General features: G+C 38.9%; 1 non-coding gene across 1 annotated transcript; it reads left to right on the top strand.

The window, feature by feature from the left end:
- The first annotated feature begins 11,011 nt into the window (after positions 1–11,011).
- On the top strand, positions 11,012–11,118 carry LOC125092524 (U6 spliceosomal RNA). The gene has a single exon (XR_007124984.1). It is a non-coding gene; the product is annotated as a U6 spliceosomal RNA (small nuclear RNA).
- Positions 11,119–22,471: the final 11,353 nt, after the last annotated feature.

The following is a 22,471-nucleotide window of genomic DNA, read 5'->3' as shown; positions in this document are numbered from 1 at the left end:
CTCACTTACAAAAACTGTCTAGACAGATTTTGTTTTCTGAGATATATTTTCAATTACAACTACAATTGCTTTCATGATTGTTGGTGTATTTATATTTTTCGTTTATATTTTTTATTTCTTCTTGAGTCAGTTGGGTTAGATTATATTTGTCTAGAAAAATTATCCATTCCTTCTAATCATTGGCATAAATCATTAGCATACATAGTATTCTTTAATGATTAAAAACTCTCTATATGTATACATTTGTCCAATTTTACATTCCTAATATTGTCTATTTGTACCTTTTCTTTTTTCTTTATCAGTCTTACCAAATACTTGACCATTGAGGTACCTGGGTGGCTCAGTGGTTAAGCATCTGCCTTCGGCTCAGGTCATGATCCCAAGGTCCTGGGTTTTGGCCTACATCGGGCTCCCTGCTCAGTGGGAAACCTGCTTCTCCTTCTCCCATCCCCTCTGCTTGTGTTCCCCCTCTTGCTGTGTTTCTTTCTGTCAAATAAATAAAATCTTAAAAAAAATTTTGACTATTACTTTAACCTTTGCCAAGAACCAGCTTTTTGTTTTGTTAATCATCTCGATAGTTTGTCTATTTGATATTTTATTAATTTCTGCTTTCACCTTCATTATTTTTTTCCTTCTACATTCTTTGAATTTACCAGTGGTGTGCAGGAGCAGCTCATATCAGCTAATGAGAACTAATTGTTACATTTTCAGGAAATTTGCTATCTGGTTGTTAAAAACAGCCATTTAAAAAAATTAAATTATATAAAATTACAATTAAATAAATTATATTAAAATAAAGTTAATAAACATTCAAAACTTGTCACTTCTTAATTTTACCACATTTTACTATTATTTATGCTCTTGAGATTATTTACTTCTATCATATGGAAATGAAGGAAATGCTGTATAATGGTGTGCTACTACTGTGCATCTTTTCCCAGTGATGTTATATTGCCAGTTTGAAATTGGCCACAATTTAAACCACAGAAATTTGTATATGCTGTAAATCAGGGTTTGACTTACTGTGTTGGTGATCGTCTAGACTGAAAAAAAGTAATGAAGAAAATATTAATAATGCATGTTGAAATTAAATTTGTGCTGTGTTGGTAGCTATTGCATTTCTGAATTGCACAAAATATGATGGAAATATTCTTCCAGTATTAGAAAACTATTCTCTGAGTCAGCAAATAAGTTACTCATATTACTGATGAGTGAGTGAGGTTCCTACATCAGTTTCTGTTGTTTCATTTTTGTCTTACTAACAACAGATGAAGATATCAACCAACATTCATGGTGGAACCACTCTAAAAAATCTGATTGATTAACATTTATCAGTACAGGCCTGCTTTATTCTCTTATTCTTTAACCTTCCTGAGTTGAACATTTTACTTGTTAATTTTCAGGGTTTCTTGTTTTTGTATCTTTATATTTCTTTCTAATTACCATTTTAGCCAGTGGTGTGCTGGTAAATAGACTCTGAAAAAAAAAAAAGAGAGAGAGAGAAAGAAAAAAAAAAAAGAGAGAAGCCCTGCTTTGTAACATTTGCTGATTTTCATAGTATAAATGCTCCCACCATGGTTGATTTCAAGCAATGTTAACAACTGTCTGGCAAAATTCCTGAATACTTAAAATCAAGGTTTAGGAGCCCGTATAAAGCAGTTTTAGTCAACTGCTAATAAGCTATTTGCAATAGCTTCTGATACATGGTATTTCTTCTATCAATCACTTATAAATATTGATAATTTTCAAAAATGTTTATTTGCTAACATATGAAAATTTAGAAGTGCATATTTATAGTTTTGAAGTCTATGCCTTTTTGAGGGGTTTCTTCTGGTTATTGATTTCTCATTTTATTGCATTATGGTTGATGAATGAGGTATGATATTCATATTTTGGTTTTTGATATTTTTTTTGGCCTAGAATGTGTTGTTTTTGCAAGTTTCCCTTATGTGCTTAAATAGTATTTGTTTTTCATTTGGTAGATGCAGGATTTTTTTTAAAATATAGCTTTTATGTTTTATAGAAGTTTTAGGTTCAAAACAGCAATTTAAGTAGAATGTACAGCGAGTTCCCATATACTGCCTCCTGCTGACACACACAGCCTCCCCCAACATCAACAACCTGCACCAGAGTGTTAAATTTCTTACAATCAGTGAATCGACTTTGACGCATTAGCACCCAAAGTCCATAGTTTATATTAGCGGTCACTCTTGGTGTCGCAGGTTCTATGGGTTTTGACAATGTATAATGACATGTGTTCACCATTATAGTATTGTACAGAAAAGGTTTCCTGTAATAAAAATCCCTTGAGCTCCACCTATTCATTCCTCCTTTTCCTCAATCCCCTGGCAACCACCGATCTTTTTACGGTCTCCAGAGTTTTGTCTTTTCTAGGACATTATGGTTGAAATCATACAGTATGTGGCCTTATCAGACTGGCCAATTTTTTTTATATATCTACCTAATAGCTGAATTTTACTGTGTTATTCAAATTTTATGTTCAGATCCCTGGTAACTTTTGTCTACTTTGTCAGTTCCTGAATGAGATGTGTTAAAATCTCTCATGATGATTGTAGATTTGGTTATTTCTCATTTGAGTTCTGTCAACTTTCACTTCATACATTTTGGAGCTTTATTTTTAGATGCACTGAAATTGTTTTCTTTTCGTGGATGACTATTTGTTAATCATTAAGTGATGTGTCTCTTGTCTTCATTAATGCTTTTCATCTTAAATTCCATTTTGCATATTGTGTCCTTTTCCATCCCCCCATTTTTATTTTAACTTCTCCAATTCATGATGTTTTAGTTGCATTTCATATAGACAACATATAGCTGAATCTTTAGTATCTAATCTAAGTGTCTCTGTCCTCAAATAGGTGTTTCTAATCCATTTATATTTATTGTGACTATTGATACACTACTTTTGTGTTTTCTGGTTTCCATATCTTTCCTTTGCTTTTTTCCTTCTCTTTCATGTCACATTGTCCAAGGACATTGAGTTTTTCAGGTTGACTTTTTTTTCTATTTTTTTCTATGAGTTGGAACAGGGACCACATAATTGCTATCCTCAGGCCAGTGATTAGGTTTTCTTTCAAAGAATGTACTTTTTCCATTTCTCTGCTTTTCATCTTCCCCAGTATTATATCACATCTAACTCAGCTATACCCAGAACTTGCAACCCTGACTTTTATCTTCTTTTGAGTATTAAAATTCCAGAGTCTAAGAACTATATCTGGTTCCCTCATCCCTTTGAGACACAAGTCTTCAAATCCTACCTACCACTTTGGGTGTTTTCTTTGTTTCTGATACAAAGATCTTGAGGTGGTGATTTCCTTTCTTCTTTTCAAGATCATGTATGCGTTTATAGTTTCATATCTGGCATTTTTACATATCTGAAATTTATTAGTTTGTAGTGCACATGTGTATGTCTGTGTCTGTGTGTATTGGTGAGATATTGGATTACTTCCTACATCAGCCTAGGCTTTGATCTTGACTGAAAAACAAGCCTGTGCTCTTAACCACTAGACTCTACTGCCTCCCAGTGTTGTTTTTCCTCTTAGGCTTCCAGTATTATCCTTAATGCTTCTTTACATTTTATAAATAGAGACACAATTTGTGAGATGCATTTTCTCCATATAATATAAATAGACATATCTGTCACATTTGAAGTTATCAAGTATGGAAAACAAGTTAGCAAATTAATTATCCTTTGTTTATTTTCCAAATGAGCCAATTATTTCCTTCATTAGCTAACACTTTGGTTTTTTATTCAGGACCTTAATAAATGAAGACATTTCTCTCTTTTAGTTCTAAATCACCTTTCACTGGACACCAGGGGGCCAAATTGAGACAATTCCTTCTTACAAAAATAGGGCCTAAAGTTTGATAAAGAAACTAAAATTTGGCTCTTAAAATTGTAGTGTAAGCAGGATTCTATATAGATATGCTGACTGTTTTTTCCTGCTATGGACATTTTGCTTTGACTAATATATTTAGAAGATTGAAGATCAACACCTGTTCCTCTAGTGGTTCTCTTTTGTACAGTGACCTTTGCCTCACCCATATAAATACACACATGGTGATTAAGCTGTCAGATATCATAGGGGACTTTTTCAGGGGTGAGGACAATGAATCACTCCTGGAATTTCTCACTTATGGTCCCCCAGATGTCTGCCATCTACCTTGCCAGCTATTTCTTTGCCCACTCTTTTATTAAGCCAGAGTCTCCAAATGGGCCACTAATATTGTGATATTTGAGGATTCTCTATCACATATAGGCTTAGACTAGATGATCTCTTACTAAGAGCCCTCCCAATTCTGGCATTTTATGGGCTCATATTTCACTGCCAGTTTCCATGATTGAGGGCAGATATCACATGATATTAAGTTTGTGCTTAAGAAAATATCAATGCTCATGTTTATTGCTACAACAGGACTTAACACAGAGCTATTTATCAGTAGAGAACTCACAGTGTCCCAGAGCTTTTCCTATTGGTGGAAGAAAAGGGAAGGAAGCTAACATTTACTGAGTTATCACATAACATGTATTGTCTCAGTTAAAACTTACTACTTATCGGGATGCCTGGGTGGCTCAGAGGATTAAAGCCTCTGCCTTCGGGGCACCTGGGTGGCTCAGTGGATTAAGCCGCGGCCTTCGGCTCAGGTCATGATCTCAGGGTCCTGGGATCGAGTCCTGCATCAGGCTCTCTGCTCGGCAGGGAGCCTGCTTTCCTCTCTCTCTCTCTCTGCCTGCTTCTCTGCCTACTTGTGATCTCTCTCTGTCAAATAAATAAATAAAATCTTAAAAAAAAAAAAAGCCTCTGCCTTCAGCTCAGGCCATGATCTCAGGGTCCTGGGCTCGAACACTGCATCGGGCTCTCTGCTCAGTAGGGAGCCTGCTTTCCCCTCTCTCTCTGCCTGCATCTCTGCCTACTTGTGATCTCTTTCTGTCAAATAAATAAATAAAATCTTTAAAAAAAAAAACAAGAAAACTTACTACTTATCAAGAAGATGCTATTTCTCCCTTTTATAAGAAAAGGAGATTGATAGAATGAAGATGACTTGCTCGATATTGCTTATCTAGTAAGCAGTGGAGGTGAGATTTGAATCAAAGTCTTTCTGGTTTCCAAGTTCTTCCATAGCTCATGCTACCCATCTATCCATCCATCAATTTATTTCTCATAATATAGTTATTGAGCACCTACTATGTGTCAGGTAGGCACTGTGGATACAATGGGGAATAGCATAGACAAGATCCTTTCTCTCTACCAGGTTTTTTTTTTTACAGTATTAAATTTTCTTGAATATGGTAGACCACAGGACAATAAGCAAGGCTACAGTAAGATTGAAACAGATGACTTGATTATAAAGATCCTGGAGAGCAGAAGGCAAGATCTGATTAACATTGGTCAGGAGAAGAACTCATCCTTTGATCTGTTCATCCTCTTGTTAGGACTCACAAAATACTCCATCACATTTTGACCAAAACTAACATCAAAGTGTTATGGGAAGAGTTTAACCCTTCTCACGTATTCATGCCTTTAAGAAAATCCTAATTGTGGTATAATATACATACCATAAAATTCACCCATTTAAAATATATAACCCAATGGTTTTTAATATATTTCCAGGGTTGCACAACTATCACCACAACCCAATTTCAGAACACTTCCATCACCTCTGAAAGAAACCATATAAACATTATCAGTCACTCTCTGTTCCTGTTGTTTTCCCCTTTCTGTTCCAGCCCCAGGAAACTATTCATCTATTGTCTGTCTCTATGGATGTGCCTATTCTGGACCTTTTACATAAATGGAATCATGCAATATGCTTTGTGACTAGCTAGTTTGACTTAGCATAATGCTTTCAACATTTGTCCACACTGCAGCATATATCAGTACTTCATTCTGTTTTATGGCCAAATAAAATTCCACTGTCTGAGTGACCACATTTTATCTATCCATTCATCAGCTGATAGACATGGGGTTATTTCCACCTATTGTGAATAATGCTGTTGTGAGCATTTGTGTACCAGTTTTTGTTGAGAGAGTATTTTAATTTGCAGTTTTGAGTATATGTTTAGGAGAGGAATTGCTTGATTCTATGTTAATTTTATGCTGAAAATATTAATGAACATCAGACTCCTTTTCCAGGGGCTCCACCATTTTACATTCCCATCCACCATGTATGAAGGTTCAAGTTCCTCCACATTCTCACCATTTCATAAGCCCATTTCAAGTAGCCTTTATAGCACTTTAAGAACAACAATGGCATTAGTAGCCAACACCTACTTTGTGTCAGATACTCTTCCAAGCACTTTACATAAATGAATTTACTGACTCTTCATAGGAGCACTATGACATAGGAACTCTTATTTCAGATGAATAAATTGAGACCCAGAGAAGATAAGTAAATTGCCCAAGTTCACATAATTAAAAAGTGTCAGAGCCAAGACTTGAATCCAGGAATTTTGACCCCAAATTTGTACTCTTGACACAGAGACAACAGGCCTCTTTAGTAATAGATAATAGGTCACATTCTAAGGGTTTTATACCCATTTTCTCACTTCGTCTCACAAAATGCCAATGAATTAGGTACTATTTTTTCACCTTCTATCCCATAGATGAAGTGACTAAGCCATAGAGAGGTTAAGTACTTACTCAAGGTCACATGGCTCATATTTGTGAAACGAAGATGTAAATCCAGATCAAGCATGCTTTGCCCCTTTGTTCTTTGGAACAGAGCTGAAGCTCAAGCAACTTTAGTGGTAAATGTAGAAAGGAAAACAATACTTATAAGTAGTCTGCACACTTAGAGATAAAAGGTGCAGGAAACAGAATCATCTTGACCCTACCGAATTCTCAGCGATGCTGGCAGATATTTGCAATTAAAAAGTAAAATTAGCTGAGAGGTTTAGGTGGAACTCAGTGACATGGGGGGGTGGGCTTTTTTGGTAGATAAGTAGAACATTGTCCAAATAGGAATGCATTTCCACTGGATTGTCATCAGTTGTCACTGGTGTTAAAGCAGAAGGAATGGTTCCCTTTGAAAATGGTTTCCAATTACACTATTGTTTTTAAAAAACTAACAGTTACAGAGGTGCCTGGATGGCTCAGTCAGTCAAGCATCTGACTCTTGATTCGGCTCAGGTCATGATCTCAGGGTCCTGAGTCCATGCCCTGCATAGAGTCTGCTTGGGATTCTTTCTTTCTCCCACTCCCTCTGCCCCTCTCCCTCCAAAAAACATTAAAAAAATCAACAGTTACATTTGATATTTTGTATTTTTCAGGTAAAAAATAAATGAAAGACTCCTTGGATAATGTGCTTGCTTTGATTAATGAAATGGTGAGAATGGATTTAGAAAAAATTGGGAAATACTTTACAACTACAGCTGTAGACTAGAACTTTAAATCTTAACATTGATTTTTGCTTTATCAAATTAACAAAGTCTATGTGGTGGTTAAGATTATAGGCTATCATCTTTATGGATTCATTCTGGACCTTGCCACTTGTTAGCTTTAATCAAGTTACTTAATTTTTCTATCTTAGTTTCCCCATTTGTAAAATGGGCATCATAATACCTAGCACATAGATTTGTACGGAGGATTGTAATGGGTGAATATGTATAAAATGCTTAAAACTGTTTCTGGCATGTAGTAAGATCTAAATAAGTGCTTGCTGCTTGTCTAGTAGTAGCTGTAGTAATAATAAAAATCATGATACAGTAATACTGAATGTTGTCAGGGAAGAGATAACATCATAAGTATTAAAATGTACCTACCCTGAATCCCCACTTTTAGATAATTATCTTAAATAACCAATTACATTTTCAATTACAAGTATGTTCACTGCAACTATGTTTACATAACGAAAAACTGGAAGCCATAAATACTGTTGGCCTGCATGTCTCAACAAGGAATAATCCATACAGTGTATGGTTGTGTGAAAAAATTCAGGCCATAAAATAGTACATTATAATTTCTTGTTTTGAAAAAGATGTGTATATTCATGCTTGAAGAAAGGCCTGGAATATCAGTTTATGAACATTAGCTTTCTCTGGGTTGTTGATCATTTTTATGCCCTCCTGGTTATTTATATTCTATTCATTTTGTTCTCAATGAGCAGGTATTATTTGTGTAATTTTAAACAGTCATTTTAAACTGTCAAAGCCTGGGGCGCCTGGGTGGCTCAGTGGGTTAAGCCGCTGCCTTCGGCTCGGGTCATGATCCCAGGTCCTGGGTTCGAGCCCCGCATCGGGCTTTCTGCTCAGCAGGGAGCCTGCTTCCTCCTCTCTCTCTGCCTGCCTCTCTGCTTACTTGTGATCTCTCTCTGTCAAATAAATAAATAAAATCTTAAAAAAAAAAATAAAATAAACTGTCAAAGCCTGCCAGTGTCTGATCGGCCTCACCTGGCAGTGAGCTTGGACACTGATGGTTTCAGCCCAGACTGTATATGAGGCACTTTACATTCTCCACAGCCATCCAGGGACAGAATCTCAATTAAAACATCAAGGTCTGCCTTCTGTGACCCCTTGCTGTGTTGGTTCCACCTATGAGCTGCTGTTGATTTGCATAGATTAAAGCTGGCTGGATAGTGGCCATTGTCTTGAAAAATGGAATGTGATCAGCATGGGGGAGGGAAAGAAAGGGAAAATTTGCATTTGTTTTATCGCACCCTCTTCTTGTAAATGCTCATTCAAGACTGCTTTGACCACAGCTCAGTTGTGGTTTGGTAATTTCCATGTTTTTTTGTTTTTTTGTTTTTTGTTTTTTGTTTTTTTTTTGTGATGGAGAAAATAATTTGAGCAGCAGCTTCTTTCATGAGAGAAAATCCTCAGGAAAAGAGATGTCATATAGCCGGATCACGTGCCGTGGGATGTGCCTAGGCTTAGAATGGCAGAATTTTCAAGAAAGAGCTGCCCAAGGGACACTCAGGTATTGCCTGCAACCATTATATGTCCATGCTGACATTTTGAGTGTCAGGAAGACCTTCCTTTGCCCTTCAAGGTCCTTCTAGATGGACTAAGAATCAAATAGATATGAGACAGATTAACAGGAGAACATCAGATTTAATGGTGTACTTACAGGGAATCCGCACAGACAGGAAAGTCCAAAGATGGTGAGGCAACAGGAAGTTCTATGTGAGCTAAGGAGAGGGGTAAGGGTCTGAGGATACAAAAGGGAGGAGGGTGAAAGGAGTCTCTGTTAATAGCTCTCTTCCTAGCATAGACATTCCTTTCTAATGTGAATTTGAGGACCAGGAAAAGAGGTTTTCCTGCACACACTGGGTTTTGATTACTTTTAACTCAAAATAGTGTTCATGCTGGAGTTCATGCCCATCTTGGGGCAACCTGTCTTCAGCTCCTCCTACACAAGAAACCAAAAGTACATGTCCTTTTTGTATTTTGCATCATTAAGCCATCTTTTTTTTTTTCTTGTTTTCTCTTTGTAATTTTCTGGTTTTTTTTTTAAGATCTTATTTGTTTATTTGTCAGAGAGAGAACACAAGCAGGAGGAGAAGCAGGCTCCCCACTGATCCGGGACCCCAATGTGGGACTGGATCCCAGGACCCCAGAATCATGACCTGAGCAGAAGGCAGATGCTTAACTGACTGAACCACACAAGCATTCTTCTTTGTAATTTTCTAAAATTTGTACATGATTTTAAAACTTGAACCCCATATTCATAATGTTAAAAGTGCTTCACCTTGGTGTATGTGCGCAGGGATTGTCCACAGTGCCATCACATGTAACAGAAATCATTGGTTTAAGCCATGCCTCCTTTCCCATAGCCATCCCTCTCATTCAGTTCATTATTTAGTCACTACCATGTTCCAGGGAACAACAGAACAACATTTTAAAACCATCTAGACTAGAGACTTTTAAAAACCTGCTCCAGGAAAGTTGCCAGGGCACTGAAGGAACATCTAAAGGAGAGGATGGGAGGAACAAAGCAGAAGGCCATTTCTACTCTTGAGAGCCAAGGCACAAGCCAATGGTGGGGAGAAAGGGAGAAAAACTAGGTAAAACCAGGGAAGACAGTACTAAGATAGAACTAGCTTTGAGTAAACAGGTATGTCAACAGTGGCTGTGTTTGTAACCTCCCATCTTTCCTTATGGTACCCCCCTTGTTTCTGGCACCCCTGATTTAGCTTCCACCCAGATGCTTAGTTTTTTCTTAATCAAAGGTCTACTAATCTCACCAGAAAGAGTAACTTAAAACATCTCTAAGCACTGCATTGTAAACTGAGTTTCCCAGAGTCCCAGGGTTCTGAGATGGTACTTTGGGGGCCACTGTGGAAGATGAGTAGGGAAGGCTAAGCAGGTGGGCTTTGGGCTCCCTGGTTTTGCTAAACAGATAAATTCTATTCCTATCTGTTATACACACAGGCTGCTATGAAAAGGTCTAGCTTCTTTATTTTTTAAAGATTTATTTATTTATTTTAGAGAGAGATGGAGAGAGAGAGAGAGCATGAGAGTGAGGGCAGGGAGGGGCAGAGGGAGAAGGAGAGTGAAACTTCAGCAGCTCCTCACTGAGCTCCCAGCTTGACATGGGTCTCAATCTCATGACCCTGAGATCACGACCTGAGCTGAAATCAAGAGTCGATGCCTAACCAACGGAGCCACCCAGGGCCCTGGCCCAGCTTCTTAGGAAAAAAAAAAAAATTAAACTAAAACTGTCACCCTAAGGCGTCACTCCTTCTGGGAGGGAATGGAGTCTAAGAGCTACGAGTTAGGATCCGGGATGAGACAGCCTGCATATAATTCCAATTTCATCACAGCAGTGGCCTTGGGCAGATGGCTTCGTATTCTCTGGATTTGAGATTTCAGCAATTTTCAAATACAAGAAAATCCTCGTTGCCTCCTAAGGCTGTCATGAGGATCAAATTCAGTGGTAGTATATGAAGGGCTTTGTACTATGCCTGCCATATAAAAAGGACAAGGTTAATGTTAGTTCTTACTAGCTACATTTATTAAGGTCTTCTAGAACCTTGCTACTCAAAGTGTGGTCCAGTGCTTGCTTCAGCAGCATGTGTACTAAAACTAGACCAATACAGGGAGGATCAGCACGGCTTCTGTGTAAGGATGACATTCAAATTCGTTAAGTATTCCATATGTAGAAAAAAACTAAAAAAAAATATATAAATTGTGTGTGGTCCATAGACCAACACCACCAGCATTCTCTGGGAGCGTGTTAGAAATGCAGAATCCCAGGCCCAGCTACAGACTGACATCATCAGAATCTGTACCTTCACAACATTCACAGGTGATTCCTATCCACATGACAGTTTGAGAAACACTGCTTTGGAAGACATGCCAGACTAAAAGAATCGATCTTTAATAGTGGTATTCTAGAAGCTGTTTGCAAGGTGCTGGATGTGTTTCCTGGTACCCCTTGTGTGGAAAACTTGTTCATCTGTCAAGGCACAGCTCAAGCATTTCCTCAGTGCAGCCTGCCTGACCCACCTATCCCACCACCCACGCCCTCCTGGAACTGAACACTTCTCCCTTTGTCCTCTCCTTGACTCCGAACTGATTCTATCTCATAGTGCCAAAACACATACAGCAGAGTTGGAATGCATACCCAGCAACTCAGATGTGCAAAAATGTTCTCTAGAACTGAGCTAAACTACCCCCAGGAGCTTCCCATCCTGCTGGGTGGGGTGGGGGGGGAGTGCAGACACACAATTCATTGTGTCAGTTGAAAGAATCTGCCTCTGGATGAATGCTGAGTCTTGCATATTTTAACTTCATTTTCCCTCCTCTTATAAAACTCACGGTGCCTGGGAGCAGTGGGGCTGAGGAGAATAGAGCCTTGGATCCATGCTCATTCTTGTGTGTGCTTGGTGTTTTCTGCTACAGAGTGGCTCATCTGGAACAGTCCCTACACCCCTGTGCTCATATGTCTACTGAAGTGCAGTGGGTCCCTTCTGGTCTTCTAGGGACTTCATTGGTTGTACCTGTTGTTAAATCCAGAGTCCTAGCTATTTGCCCCCCTTTGGTTTTGTAACCTCTTCCTTCCCAACACGGGTCCTCTGGTGGCCCACGAGGCCTCTTGGCTCCTTCAAATCTTGGATGTTCTACACGCCACATGCAGGCTCTGAACAAACAGAAATGGTACATCAGGCCCCTGAACTGAGAGATCTCCCTCCCCTGGGGCTGTCCTCCCATCAGGAGGCCAGCTTGTTCCAGCACCAAGGGAAATGCAGGTCTTCTCCGAGGGGATCCACATCTTTCCAGTTTGCTCCAGCTGAGGAACACCACCCCCCCCACCCCACCCCACCCCCGCCCCCACTGCTCACTGCTTTGGTGGTTTCTAACAGGTCCTTCTGGTATCTGCCCACTTGCTCCTCTCCTTGCCTACTTTAACAGTTCTATATGTCTTCATTTCCCAGGCAGGTGGAAATGTCCCTTGCATCCCAGACTGCATTCTCTTTACTCACTGTGGCTTATAGCATAATCCCATGCTTTGCTTTGAATATGTAAAGGGAGCTGCTGGTATTTGAAACTTCTTTTCTTCCCTGTAGAAACCTCACCCTCAAGATGATTATCAGTCAGAGCTTCTCCACCGTTTTGTGACCTAGCAACCCTCATTAGCTGTCTGATGGCCCCTTATGGACCCCTTCTCAGAATAATATGCTTCAGTAGATAAAATGAACTACAAAGGATTCCAATGAAAGCCAACCATACTGCAACATAGTTACAAAAATATTTTTTTAAATATTTTATTTACTTATTTGACAGACAGAGATCACAAGTAGGCAGAGAGGCAGGCAGAGGGAGAGGGGGAAGCAGGCTCCCTGCTGAGCAGAGAGCCCAACTCGGGGCTCGATCCCAGGAACCTGAGACCATGACCAGAGCTGAAGGCAGAGGCTTAAGCCACTGAACCACCCAGGAGCCCCTACAAAAATATTTTTTAAAAATCATGACAGAATAGTACCTATGCCTCTTTGTTAATGGCTTAAATGATAAGGTCTTGCGGCAGATCAAGTAACTACCACAATTTCAAACTAATCATGAGGGTAAATAATGTTTTGAGAGAACTGTGGCAGCATTATTGTGACAGGAAAATGTCCGTGATAGCTACTGACAGCCAAGTCACAGGTCTGGCTAATATTAGTGTGGTCTGTTGCTGGCATCCATAATGAAAGTTAAAGCTATTTTTTGGCAGGAGATTAGTAAAAATTAAGATAGACTTTGTCCTTTGGGTACTTTATTTAGCTGGGGATCTCATGTTTAAAAAAAAAAAAAAAAAAGCCTTATCTATAGCCTGAAAATCCAAAGCCTAACCTGACAGTCAGAACTAAATAACGACTTCTTGTTCCAGCTGGTATCCCCCTCACCCACAGATTTGGTGACCCACAGGGCATCAAGATTTACAGAGAATGAAAGATATGTCTGGGCAACTCTTTTAAAATGGCTATAGCCTTTACACTATTTTATTGGCACGGATTTGTTTTCATATCTCCTTCACCAGGACCGTAAGTCCTGTGATAGCGGGGACTGTGTTTTAGTCATTGTTGTCTCTTAGGAGCTCACCTGACACATGGCTGGAGATCACTGTCTCACAGACTGACTAGCTTTGCTGGCAAATCTGCAGGACCTAGCAGCCTGTTTAGCCATTCTTCATTCACACGCTAACTGTTGCAAGCTCACCATCAAAGACTTGGTCACTCATCTCAATCCCAGTGCACTCCCAATACTCAGCTCTTGGTCCGTCTTCCCTTCAACGCTCATGCACAGGCAGGCACACACATCACAGGAGCTGGATGAGTCCCTTAACCAACAGCAGTTGTCACAAGACTGGTATCTCCTATTCATTCCACATATGATTATGATACCCTTACTATGCACCAGGCACAGAACACAGAGCTGGGGGATAGAGAGCCAAGTAAGCCAGACATGGTCCACACTCCTCCACCATGGAGCTTACAGTTAAGCACGGTGACCTTTGAATTGTGTTCTTCACCCTCTTGGGTTCATGGGTAGTCCTCAGAGTCTGAGGTAGAGAGACAAAGCTGTCAGAGCTTCTATCTAGGTCCCCCTTCCTACTTTATCCAGAGTGACTATACTTTCTATTTTATATATTGAGGTTCACTTTTAGAAACCATTTCACAGCTAAGAAATATTTAAAAACCACTGCCCTAGTAAAGTTTTTCTCATCCTTAAAGTCTTCAGGGAAGGAGATTCTAGAAGACGAGTCCCTGTCCCCTTGGATATCCGGGCATCAGTACGTTTCTGCCTTTGATAAGGTAAGGAGAGGGGCTAAAAGGAAAGGGGCTGTGTGGCCTCTGTCCCTCTTTGTGGGCCCCAGCCACAAGACCTATAGGAAGGAGATGTAGATTTTGCGGAGAATGGAATTTCTGGAGGATTCATGCCACAGAAGCCAAGCTGATGCCTTCTCCCTGGCACCCCACTTCCTTTCTCAGCCTTTATAAGTGAGATGGCAGAGAGAATCAGGAATGCAACCTTTCCAAGGCCAAAATGTGGTTAATTCCATTGATGGCTGAAAATCAAGACCAAAATTTTTAATACAGAATGGTGCCCTTTTTAGGCTGCTTTGCTTGGATGGGGAGTGCAAATTGCAAAACATATGGGGCCAGTGGAGACTGTGTTTGGAAACATTTGAGACACGTGGTGGGAAAACATTTTCCCAAGAGCTGCTTCCTCCGGGATTGCATTATCTTGTTCTCTCCACAAGGCAAATGCGGGAACAAAGAATTTGAATTCAATTTTAAGCAATTCAAATTCTAAGCAACCTCTTCCTTCCACTGCCATCCCACCCTAAGCCTTAAAAGATCAGACAGGGATGGTGGCCCAGTTTGAGTGGTGAGGGATGAGAGGGGTGAGGACCGGACAGAGGTGAATCATGGCTTACATGTTGTGTGACAAGAAGTTATTGTTTGCTCATTTTTTTCATTCATTCAACTACTTCCTGAACATCAGCTGTGTGTCAGGTACCCTGTGAGTGCTGGAGATGCAGACACACAGACAAAGTCTGCCTTACTGGAGCAGGGGCAAGTTACAGTAGCTCCGTAAGTAAGTATTAGTTCACTCCTTTATAAAGCCAGGTTAATTGGAGTAACTCCCTCATGGGGATGGTACAAGGAACAAAAGGAGTTAAAGCCCGGGTATGCTCAACTTAAATATTTTGTGGATTTCATATTAAAGAGAGATTTTTCTCTGTTCACTTACCTGCTTAAAAGTTTATAAATGTTCCAGGAAAAGACAGAATTTGGAATCTATCCATAGGAATTTACCTGTGAATTCGGTCAGCTACTGACCAAAGATTTACTGCCCAGCTTTGTTAGAGGGACTGAATTTCACAACTACAGCTACTTTTTCACAGTTAGTTGTTTGTTTCCTGATTAACTGGTCTTTGGGGGCATCCTGTCTACCCAGAAACTCAGGTCCTGGCCTTCCCCAGAAGTTACAATATTAGTGGTATTTTTCCTAAGAGTATGGATATTCTGATCCTAAGGCCTATGGGTCTTTCCTTAGAGTTCAATTTTAGGGTCTGCCTGATGAGCATTCTTGCTTTAGAGTCCCCTTTTTCTTGAGTATAAATAGGACACACCCTGAAGTCAGGCTTAGGTGAGCCCATGCAGTTGGGGGCTTATTTCTAGCCTAGGAAAGGGGAAAATTAGATTACATGCTGTGCTTAATTCGAAGACTGGCAGCGATTTTTATACATATAAATATATATTTACATATATGTTATATATATAATAAGTATATTATATTTTTATTTTTTTCAGCATAACAGTATTGAAGTATATTATATATATATGACATATATATATGACATATATGACATGACATATATATATATATATATATATATATGGCATATATATGTCATAGCCTTTGGTATAGCTTAATAACCTATTGAAAACAGCCACTTTGGGCTAGGGCTAAAGAGGAGTGCCCATGGGTTTGGTGAGAAGCCCAATGTAAATGCAGTAGTATGGTGTTTAAAAGCAAAGGCTCTGGAGTTGGACTGGCTGAGTTCTAAATCCCAACTTGGCTACTACTCAACTGTGTGACCTTCAAGAAAGCCATGAACTCTGAGCCTCTATTTCTTCATCTCTAAAATGGGGTAATTATAGTACCTACCTTATAAGGTTGTAAACATAGATAAAGAGAGCCTTGCACATAGTAAGCATGGTAGATTATAGTACTGTTCGCCTATATTTCTTACCCCTTCTTGAAGTGCCTCTCTCTGTGGAATGATTATACATTGCCCAGTTGAATTTGGGCATGGCCATATGGCTTACTTTGGATGATAAAAATATGAGTAAAAACAGCATGAGTCACATACAGGCAGATATTTGAAGAGCCAGGGTATGCTTTATCATATTGCCTTTACCCTGTGCTGTTAACTGCAACGCTCCAGATAGAGGCTGATCTATTAGCTTGGGTCCCAAGAGTGAAAATAATATGGAGCAGACACTCAACTGAGCCGTAATGGACACATAGCATGAATGAAAAATAACCCTTTGTGGTTAACAACTAAGACTGTGGAATTATCTGTTACTGCAACAAACCTCCTCTATTCTGACTGATGTAAGAAGGGCTAAATAAATGTTAACTCTTATTATTAAGCAGAATCTCCCTCTCTTTCATTTACATAAAATCTCAACACATTATGATACTGACAAATTTAGTAATTCAACTAGCTACCTCATTTCCACCAATGGTTTTCAAGCCTGTTTATTAACGAAGCTTTCCCTCTGAAACCAAATTAAAAATTAGTTAAATTAATTAAATTGAAATTAAATAATTTTTTTAAAAAAGGAAGCTACCTTTACAAATAAAATTTTATACAGGTCTTCAATATGTTAAAACAGATAAAAGCAGTATTTTATTAATATAAATGTATTTGATAACCCAAACACACACTTACTTATTATAAGGAAAAATTAATCAAGCTAACACTGTTTTGATAAACACAAACATTTGAAATTGAGAGTTATGATGCAGTTGTATCAATCCATATCTGTAATTGGTTTTGGTTGCACAGTAGTAAGAATATTTTGACCCACAAAGATAAGTATTTGCAAACGGTAGTAGTATTTTTTTAAAGAGTTGATTTTTAGCTAATCTCCATACCCAATGTGGGGCTCAAACTCAACAACCCCAAGATCAAGAGTTGCATGCTCCACTGACTGAGCCAGCCAAGTGCCTACAAATGGTAATAGTTTTTATTCTCTTATCCAACCACATGCTGTTGAGTTACGTTATATTCTTTGATTAAACTGAATGGCAAACGAAGTTTATCTTGACTTGTACATGAAAAGTTCATTTGTACATGAAAAATCAATCTATGGAGCAGCTCAAGTTAATGCATCGTTGGCCTTCAATGTGTAAAATTTTGGCCTGTATAACATTCTTTAGTGTATGCATTGTTTTTAGTTACTTTTTTTAGTTATAAATTTTAAGCCACTTCCAAGTATCTTTAAATAATAATCAAATTAGCTGTAGAAGTCCTGGGTCATTTCTTAAGAAATGACCTTGGGAAGGAAACAAAAACATCTAATTACATCAGTATTTTCCAAGTATTGCTCATTTACATATGACCGTCACTATTTTTGCTGTATGTGCAAATCACCTGTCCTATTCACTTAATACTTGTCACCTAATATTTTTTATCAAATTGACTCACTTTTTCATTAAATTGACTCATCCTAAGCAATGATATTTCTGAAATAATGAATCTGATATAATAGTTACATTTTTCTAACATGTGTTAAAATAAATACATAATTTTAGAAAAAGATTTTATTTATTTGATGGAGAGAGCACAAGCAGGGGGAGAAGCAGAGGGAGAGGGAGAAGCAGGGTCTCCTCTAAGCAGAAAGCCCAATGCAGGGCTAGATCCTAGGACCCTGGGGGCGTGACCTGAGCCAAAGGCAGACGCTTAACCGACTGAGCCATCCAGACACCACTAAATACATACATTTTTTAAACAAAAAATTTAAAGTAAGTTTGTTTACCAGCTCTAATTTTGCATTTGTTGTTCATAATAAACATCACACTTATGAGAATCATTGAACACAGTCCAGTAATCCCTTTCAACCATGGGTTTTTTTTGTATGATTATGTGACAATTTTTACAAACAATACTTGATTTTGTATCATGTAGAAGCAGCTTAACTTTCTCTGAAAAAGAACTGGACTGTGGAGCGGGAAACAGATTTTGTGTGTGGAGTGGGGCATGTAACTTGTTAGGGTAACTGAGGATGCCTGCTTGGTTTTAGGCTACATACCTACAAGGAATTCACAGAAAAAGTATGTAGGTAGCAGTAATGTGACTTATTAACAGGTAATACTTAATCCAAGAACATAAAGATGTCTGTAAGAGTTTAAATTGTAGGTTTTTCAGATGCATATGTTGTATCCAGGGATCCAGGGATGCCATATGTAGACAAAAGAATTGTGGTGGTTCTTTGGGTTTTTATGGACAATGGCATCAGACACTTATGAAATAATGGGTGTCATGAACAGAGGTTCAGACGTGGTCCATGCTTCTCTGCCACGGAGCTTACAGGTAAGGGCAAACAGAACATGAACAGAGGCAAAAGGGTAGAAAGTATCTCTATTATATCCTGATAATAAAGTGATAATATCAATTGATGTTTCAAAACTCTTTTTCCCCGTTTCTATCAGACCCTGACAATTGACAGTCTCTATGAGCAGCTCTATGAAGGGAGTAAATGTGAACACACTGAGGAACAGAAAATCTTCAGGAAATGTTCTATGAAAGAAAAACAACAACAATCCACATTAATGTCAAAACTGTTGAGATTCTCACTGACTTATAATGTGAGTCCTTTTGGTAGAAAACCATAAACATCAGATACTTTTTTGTCCAGCTCTGTGGAGCAACAGCAGGAAACACCTGGAGAACAACTTGGAAATCCAGGGGGTGGCTGGCTATTCAGTTACCTTCTGCCTTTGTACCCTAAGACATTCTAGGTTTGACTCCACAATCTGGAAGCCTCCTGCCACATGTGATACTTGACAGAATGACATTGCAACCCAATTCTTCTTGGCCACCGAAGTCTCCCTCCATCATGGACACATGTGAATCCAGGCCAGAAGAGTCTGTGACCAAACAAAAATATTTTGCTTTGACACCCCAGATCCAAGATTCTGAACTGAGAGTCAAAGGAGAAGGTGACCTTGACCTTGTCACTTTCGCTTCTCCTGGCTTGGTCATTTTGATTTAGGTTGAAACTCTTTCCCACAGATACCCAACTGCAGTGAGATAAGAGGTTCAGAAGGCCTTTTCATGTTTTGGTTCCAGAGGGCACTTTATCTTTCTATATATGCCATTGTTACATAGAATGAGGTTCCATGGACATTGTGGGGAGAACTCAGAAAAATAACAGCACTTCATCTCTCAAATATGGTATCAGGAGATTAATCTAAAATGTTCACTGCAGCATTTTTTGAAATAGTATAAAACTGGAGTCAGCCTAAGAAATCATTGATGGGCGAATGGTATATTCTTACAATAGAAGAGTTTAACTTAGTGCCAATGAATGCACTTTAAGTGTATGTATCAATTATGGATCAAACTTGAAAACGTATTTACACTATTATATCACTGATACAAAAGTAGTCAGCATTCAAGGCAATACTATATATTGTTTAGGGATGCATTCATATGTATACATTCATAAATTGGAAACCTTTAACAATTTATAACTGGATTAGGTAGTCACCTGGCAGGGCCCTGAGAAGAATAGGACCTGGGCTGTGTTAGTTGCCTTGTGGGGGGACAGAAGACAATTCTAGAGCAGTGGCCAGTAACATTTTCTCCTAAGGTCCTAAGGGTAAATTCAGGAAAAATTAAAATGCTTACAAATCACCTTTCCTTCCCCTTATTTGAAGTGAAGGGAGTTTTGAGTTTCAACTTAGATTAGTCCCTTTATAGAGTAAAAAAATGCCAATGAGACCATTGGTTCTGCCACTAAAACATTAATATACAGCCATATATCAGAGATATCTCCCCAGATATACCTCTCCGATATTTCATCCTGAAGTTTGATTGTAAGCGTGTTACAAGGTTGAGTGGGCAAGTGAGACCTGTATTTTTGTGGGTAGCTCTTCACAGGTCTAGGGCAGGGGATTACAAACTACAGCTCATGGGCCAAAGCAGATCATGGGCTGCTTTTGAAAATAGGATTTTATTGGGCTACAGCCATACTCATTGACATACATATTGTCTATGAGTGCTTTTGCATTGCAGTGGCAGAGTTGAGTAACTACAGTGGTGCCCAACTGGCTCTCAAAGCCTAAAATCTTTACTCTCTGCATCTTTACAGAAAACTTATCATCCCCAAGACTAGACATGAGGGACTGACCAAGCAGGATGGAGCTGAGTGAGCCTGTGGAGGCACCAGATTCCAGGCAGGAGAAGGGAGAGGCGGAAGAAGAGCAGCTCGTGTACAGCTGGGTCCATTTCCCCAAATCTCCACCAACTAGCTCTACCTGAAGCTATAATGAGGTTTGTTTCAATCCATTTTTCACTGTGACTCATCCAGTTTGGCTGCCAGTGGCTACTTTTTTTCTAGTACCTTTAGATCTGTGCAAACTCAAGTCTGTTAATTAACAAACTCAGATGTTCTTGCACCTCTCAAATCTGTTCCTTTACTTGTCCATCCCATCTTGTTGCTGGCAATTTAATCCTTCCAATGGGTTAGGTCAAAATCCTTGCAGTCCTTCTTGACCTCTAACTTTCTTTCTTTACATCACCCATATCCAATCCATCAGCAAATTCAGTCAGCTCTACTTTTTAAGTAAATCCGTGTTTAACCACTTCTCATCTTTCTACCACTGCCTCACTGGCCCAAATCACCATACTCTCTTGCCCAGATGACTACAATTCCTTTCTAAAGGTCTTCCAACTTCCATCCTTCCTTCCTTATAGTCTATCCTCCGAACAACAGCCAGAATGAATTTTTTTAACCAGAAATAAGATTGTGTTACTTCTTTACTGAAAACCTTCTAATGACCTCCCATCTCACCCATAATAAAATTAAAATCCTTAATTTACAAGGCACTCCACTATTTGGCCCTGCTATCTCTTCAACCACAGCTCTTATCATTTCATTCCTCCCTTGTATCAGTTCAACCACACTAGCCTCCTTGTTATTCTTCAACTATGCCAGACCTCATAGAGCACATGATCTTCCCTTTGCCTGGAACAATCTTCCCACAGATATTCTCATGAATCTTTCTTTCACTTCCTTTAAGAAAATTTTTTTATTTAAATTCAATTTAGCTAACATATAGTGTAATACTTTTAGGGATAGAATTTAGTGATTTATCAGTTGCATATAAGACCCAGTGCTCATCACATCATGTGCCCTCCTTAATGCCCATCACCCAATTTCCCTGTCCCCCCAACTCCCCTCCAGCAACCCTCAGTTTGTTTCCTAGAGTTAAGGGTCTCTTATGGCTTGTCTCCCTCTCTGTTTTCATCTTGTTTTATTTTTCCTTCCCTTCCCCTATGTTCATCTGTTTTGTTTCTTAAATTCCACATATGAATGAAGCTGTATGGTAATTGTCTTTCTCTGACTGACTTATTTTGCTTAGGATAATACCCTCTGGTTCTATTCATATCATTGCAAATGGCAAGATCTCAGTTTTTTGATGGTTGAGTAATATTCCATTATCACATCTTCTTTATCCATTCATCTGTTGATGGACATATCTTTCCATAGATTGGCTATTGTGGAAATTACTGCTATAAACACTGGGGGTGCATGTGCTCCTTCCAATTACTATGTTTGTATCTTTTGGATAAATACCTAATACTGTAATTGCTGAGTCATAGGGTAGCTCTATTTTTAACTTTTTGAGGAACATCCATACTGTCTTCCAGAGTGGCTGCACCTGTTTGCATTCCCACCAACAGTGTAAGAGTGTTCCCCTTTTTCCGTGTCCTCACCAACATCTGTTGTTTCCTGTCTTGTCAATTTTAGCCATTCTGACTGGTGTGAGGTGGTATCTCATTGTGGTTTTGATTTGTATTTCCCTGATTCTGAGTGATGTGGAGCATTTTTTCATTTGTCTGTTGGCCATTTGCATGTCTTCTTTGGAGAAATGTTGTTCATGTCTTCTGCCTATTTCTTAACTGAAATTTTTTTGTTTTTTTGGGTGTTGAGTTTGTAAGTTCTTTATAGATTTTGGATACTAGCCCTTTATTTGATATGTCCTATGTGAATATCTTCTCCCATCCCATATGTTGCCTTTTAGTTTTGTTGACTGTTTCCTTTGGTGTGCAAAAGGTTTTTATCCCGATCCTTCACTTCCTTTAAGCCTCTGCTCGAATATCCCCATCTCCATGAGATCTTCCCTGACCTATTAAATTTCTGAATCCCTACCACCAAGCCTGTCCTTCCCATCCTTTCCAACTCTGATTTTCTTTTCTTCATAGCATTCATCATCATTTTACACTAT

This window comes from Lutra lutra, chromosome X (genome assembly GCF_902655055.1).
Source record: "Lutra lutra chromosome X, mLutLut1.2, whole genome shotgun sequence".
Classification (NCBI taxonomy): Eukaryota; Metazoa; Chordata; class Mammalia; order Carnivora; family Mustelidae; genus Lutra; species Lutra lutra.
Note: the sequence above shows the minus strand (reverse complement) of the source record. Positions and strands in the feature narration are given on the sequence as shown.